This window comes from Theropithecus gelada, chromosome 2 (genome assembly GCF_003255815.1).
Source record: "Theropithecus gelada isolate Dixy chromosome 2, Tgel_1.0, whole genome shotgun sequence".
In the NCBI taxonomy this organism is placed as follows: domain Eukaryota; kingdom Metazoa; phylum Chordata; class Mammalia; order Primates; family Cercopithecidae; genus Theropithecus; species Theropithecus gelada.
In genome coordinates this window covers 183,602,303-183,608,302 of record NC_037669.1, presented here as the reverse complement: position 1 = coordinate 183,608,302, position 6,000 = coordinate 183,602,303, and positions in this window count along the sequence as shown.

Genomic DNA, 6,000 nt, shown 5'->3' with positions numbered 1-6,000 from the left:
TCAAGCCAGCTGCAGAAATTTGCATAAGTAACAATGAGCTGTCATAGCCAAGACAGTGGGGCAAATATCTCATTTCCATGTCAGAGATCTTCAAGGCAGTCTCTCCCATCACAAGCCCAGAGGCCGAAGAGGGAAAAATCATTTTGTGGGCCAAGCTCAGGACCCTGCTGTTCTGAAATCTCACAACTTAGTGTCCTGTGTCCCAGCCACTCCAGCTCCAGACCTGACTAAAAGGGACCAACGTACAGTTTGGGCCATGTTTCAGAGGGTGCAGGCCCCAAGCTCTGGCAGCTTTCATGTGGTGTTGGGCCGTGGGTGCACAGAAGACAAGAGTTGAGGCTTGGCAGCCTTTGCCTAGATTTCAGAGGATATATGGAAACACCTGCATGTCCAGTCAGAAGCCTGCTGCAGGGGCGGAACCCTCATGGAGAACGTCTACTAGGGCAATGCAGAGGGGAAATGTGGGGTTGGAGCCCCCACACAGAGTCCCCACTGGTGCACTGCCTAGTGCAGCTGTGAGAAGAGGGCCACCATCCTCAGACCCCAGAATGGTAGATCCATCCACAGCTTGCACCTTGTGCCTGGAATAGCTGCAGACACTTAACACCAGCCCATGAAAGCAGCCATGGGAGCTGTATCCTGCAGTGTCACAGAGGTGGAACTGCCAAAGACTTCTGGAGCCTACATTTTGCATCAGCATGACCTGGATGTGAAGCATGCAGTTAAAGGAGATCACTTTGAAGCTTTAAGATTTAATGACTGCCCTGTTTGGATTTTGGACTTGCATGGGGCCTGTTTTAGACAATTTCTCCCATTTGGAACGGGAACATTTAGCCAATACCTGTACCCCCATTGTATCTTGGAAGTACTGACTTGCTTTTGATTTTACAGGTTCATTGGTGGAAGGGAGTTGCCTTGTCTCAGATGAGACTTGGGACTTGGGCTTTTGAGTTAATGCTGGGATGAGTTAAGAATTTGGGGGACTGTTGGGAAGGCATGACTGGTTTTGAAATATGAAAAGCACATGAGATTTGGGAGGGGCCGGGGTGGAATGATATGGTTTGGGTCTGTGTCCCCACCCAAATCTCATCTTGAATTGTAACCCCCACATGTTGAGGGAGGGACCTGGTGGGAGGTGATTGGATCATGGCGGGAGTTTCCTCTATGCTGTTCTCATGATAGTGGGTGATTTCTCATGGGGGTGGTTTCTCCAGTGCTGTTCTCGTGATATGAGTGTTTTCACGTGAGATCTGCTTGTTTGGTAAGTCTGGCAGTTTCTCTCTCTGTCGCCTGTCTACACCTTGTGAAGAAGGTACTTGCTTCCCCTTTGCCCTCTGCTATGATTGTAACTTTCCTGAGGCCTCCTCAGCCATGTGGAACTGTGAGTCAGTTAAACCTCCTTTCTTTATAAATTACCCAGTCTCAGGTAGTATCTTTATAGCACTGTGAGAATGGACTAATACAGCAGGCAGAAAAGAACTCACAACTTATACACAAATTAATTAAAAATGGATCACAGACTTAAATGTAAAATGTCAAACTATAATACTTTTAGAAAAAAATAAGAGAAAATCTTTAAGATCTAGGGCTAGGCAAAGAGTCTTAACACTGAAAACATCACTCGTAAGAGAAGATTTGATAAATGTAACTTCACCTGTTAAAAACTTTTGCTCTGTGACAGACCCTGTTAAGAGAATGAAAAGGCAAGCTACAGAATGGGAGAAAATATTGGTAAAACACGTATCTGAGAAAGGCCTAGCATTTTGAATATAAAAAGAGCTCTCAAAATTCAGTAGTGAAAAGAAACAAACATGGTAATGAAAAGAGATTTTACTGAAGAGGATACACAAGATTGTAAATTGGCAAATGAAAAAAGATGTTCTATATCATTAGCCATTAGGGAAATGCAAATCAAAACTACAATGAGATATTGATATATACCTAGCAAGGTTACTAAAACAAAGAAGTGACAACATCAAATTCCAGTGAGGATGCAAAGAATCACTCTTATTTTACTAGTGGGAAAAAAAAATGATATAGCCACTCAGGAAAACAGGTTGTCAGATTCTAAAAATTAAGCATGCAACTACCATATGGCTTAGGAATTGCACTTCTGGGCATTTGTCTCAAAGAAATAAAGACTCATGTTCACACAAAAACCTAGACACAAATTTTATAGCAACTTTATTCATAATTAGCCCAGATGTCCTTCAACTGATAATGGTTAAACACACTGTGGATATTATGGAATATTACTCAGCAATAAAAAGACACAAACTACTGATACAGGCAATTAACTGGATGAATCTCCAGAGAATTATGCTGAGCAAAAAAAAAAAATGCCAATCCCAAAAGGTTACATGCTATAGTTCTCCTTTATATTGCAATCTTGAAAGGACAAGTTTCTAAAAATGGAGAACTAATGGCATATAGGAGGGGTGGAAGCAGGTGGAAAGCTGGTGTGCCTATTAAACAGCACCATGAGGGATTCCTATGGTGATGGAACTGTTCTGTATCTGGACTGTAACAATGCCAGTATCCTGGTAGTAATATTATTGTAGAGTTTTGCAAGGTTTTACCTTTTGGAGAAACTGGGCAAAGGGCACAGAGAATCTCTGAACTATTTTTCTTTCTTTCTTTTTTTAGAGACAGGGTCTCACTCTGCCAACCAAGCTGGAGTGCAGTGATGTGATCGTAGCTCACTGCTGCCTCGAATTCCTGGACTCAAGTCATCCTCCCACCTCAGCCTCCCAAGTAGCTGGATTACAGCTGCACACCACCATGCCCAGTTAACTTTTAATTTTTTGTGGACACAGGATGTTGCTGTATTACCCAGACTGGTCTTAAACTCCTGGGCTCAAGTGATCCTCCCACCTTGGCCTCCCAAAACACTGGGATTATAAGCATAAGTCACCACACTCAGCCCCTATACTACTTCTTAGAACTGCAGGTAAATCTGCAATTATCTTGAAATGAAAAGTGTACGTTTAAAAGGCTGATTGCTATACTTTGGACATTTATCCCCCAAACCTCATATTGAAATTTGATCCCTAATGTTGGAGGTGGGGCCTAATAGGAAATGTTTGGGTCCTGAGGTTTAAGGTGGATCCCTCGTGAATACATTAATGCCCTCTCTGGACGATGGTGACCTCTCACTCTTAGTTCTTTCACGATATGGTTTGGCTGTGCCCCAACTCAAATCTCATCTTGAATTGTATTTCTCATAATCCCCACATGTTGTGGGAGGGACCCAGTGGGAGGTAATTTAATCATGGGGCAGTTACCCTAATGCTGTTCTTGTTATAGTGAGTGAGTTCTCATGAGGTCTGATGGTTTTATATGGGGCTTTTCCCCCTTTTGCCCAGCACTTCTCCTTGCTGCCACCATGTGAAGAAGGAGCAAACATGTCCTTCTTCTGCCATGATTGTAAGTTTCCTGAGGCCTCTCTAGCCATGCAGAACTGTGAGTTGATTAAACTGCTTTCCCCTACAAATTATCCAGTCTCCAGTATATCTTTATTATCAGTGTAAAAATGGACTAATATACCTTGAGAGCTGGTATTTAAAAAGAGCCTCCCTCTCCACTCTCTCTTGCCTCCTCTTTTGCCATTTGATCTCTGCACAAGCTGCTCTTTACCATGAGTGGAAGCAGTCTGAGGCCCTCACCACATGCAGATGTGGGCGCCATGCTTCTTATACCGCCTGCAGATCATGAGCCAAATAAATCTTTATAAATTATCCAGCCTCAACCGTTCCTTTATAGCAATGCAAATAGACAAAAACGGTGATAGAGAAGGAGTTTTTTGTTGTTGTTGTCCTCAAAATTACTGACAAAGAATACAATGGGGTGTTAAGATTTTACACACACATTATTTCATGATGATAAATTTTAAAATCATATCCCAATGTCATTATTTGAGCCTCAGCTGTAGTTGGGTAGTATAGTATCAAGCTTTTGGCAACTGGTTGCATTGTTCACCAACGCTAAGTCACCAAGCTTAAAACATCACAACAATGAATTTAATCAGTGAACAATGAAATGTTATCAAGTCCATTCACAAAATTAAAAGCAGGACTGGCATAGTGGCTCACCCCATAATCCCAACACTTTGGGAGGCTGAGGCAAGTAGATCACCAGAAGTAGGGAGTTTGAGACCAACCTGGCCAATGTGGTGAAACCCCTTATCTACTAAAAATACAAAAATTAGCCAGGCATGTTGGCATGCACCTGTAATCCCAGCTACTTGGGAAGCTAAGGCATGAGAATTACTTGAACCTGGGAGGCAGAGGTTGCAGTGAGATCGCACCACTGCACTCCAGCCTGGGCGACAGAAACTCCTTCTCAAAGAAAAACAAACAAAAAAACTATAAAGAATCTCCTGAGTATTTTTAAATCTTACATTAACAACAAATAAGAGTTTGAATGTCTTATCCTGCATATGGAAATCAAGTCTTTGAAGAAAAAACGTTTTTTTTGGTTTTTTTTTTGGAGAGAGTCTCACTCTGTCACTAGGCTGGAGTGCAGTGGCGTGATCTCCACTCAGTGCAACCTCCACCTCCCGGGTACGAGTGGTTTTCCTTCCTCAGCCTCCCGAGTACCTGGGACTACAGGCGCGTGCCACCACATTTGACTAATTTTTGTATTTTTAGTAGAAACGGGGTTTCACCATGTTGGCCGAGATAGTCTCGATCTCCTGACCTCATGATCTGCCCGCCTCGGCCCCCCAAGGTGCTGGGATTACAGGTGTGAGCCACTGTGCCCAGCCAGAAAAACATTTTAAAAGACTTTGTACACTATTTGAAATGACTATGGAATGCTTTGTTTCAATCAATTTTAAAAAATGGGAAATTGCCTTATCTTTTAGATACATTTAAAATGTCGAAGTCCTCCTTAAACTTCAAGAAAATAAAATCAATCTCCTTAAAACGAACCAATTATGATGAATTTGTCAAAATATTTATATTGTGTTCACCTAATTTACCAAGACATTTCAAATTTACATCTCTGCATCAATTAAAGACAGATTTAGAAATATACTGATTTTCTTCAAATACAGTGTTTGAAGTTACGATGATTAGATTTAAAGATATGTGTGATCAGTCAGTTTATGATTATGTAAAATAACATGTCAATAGTTACAGGATAATGCAGGTAGGTAAGACACCTGTTCTACTATTGTGTGATTTCATGATTTAACTGGTGTAAATTAGGAAAGGTTCTAGATCTAATTTGAACTGTCATATCCACTTTTTTTTTTTTTTTTTGAGATGGAGTCTCACTCTGTTGCCCAGGCTGGAGTACAGTGGCATGATCCCAGCTCACTGCAACCTCTGCCTCCAGGGTTCAAGCAATTCTCGTGCCTCAGCCTCCCGAGCAGCTGGGATTACAGGCACCCGCCACCACACCCGGCTAATTTTTGTATCTTTGTAGAGACAGGGTTTCATCATGCTGGCCAGGCTGGTCTCCAACTCCTGACCTGAAGTAAACTGCCCACCCTGGCCTCCCAAAGTGCTGGGAAGATACACTTCTAATCACAGTATTTCCAACTGTATATTTGGTAGAAACAGTTGAAACTGCCATTGCAGTTACAGCAAAGGTAACAAGAGGTAAATTTCTAATATGTAACAGGAGAGTTGACTTTCCATCTAATTAGCACCAAAATCATTAAATTTGTATAGATATTTGCATTAGCAGAAATCCCATTTTGTTCATGTTGTTTTCAAATAAAGTGACTCATTTAAAATTTAGTTGCATTAAAAAAAATCTGTGTTATGGGAGTGGTAATATTGATTCCAGGCAGGGAGATGAGACATTACCAGATGAGAGGCAGGGATGGAGCTGAGTGGTCCTCCTGGTCTCCAATGGCCTGGCGGTGGCGCCATGGGAGGGAGAGCGCCCCCTGGAGGTCTAGGCGGTTCCTGGCTCGTGTGCCCGCGGGAACCCAAGCAGTCAGCCTCTGGCCCCGCCAGGGGGTACGAATCCTTTCCTCGTTTATCCGGT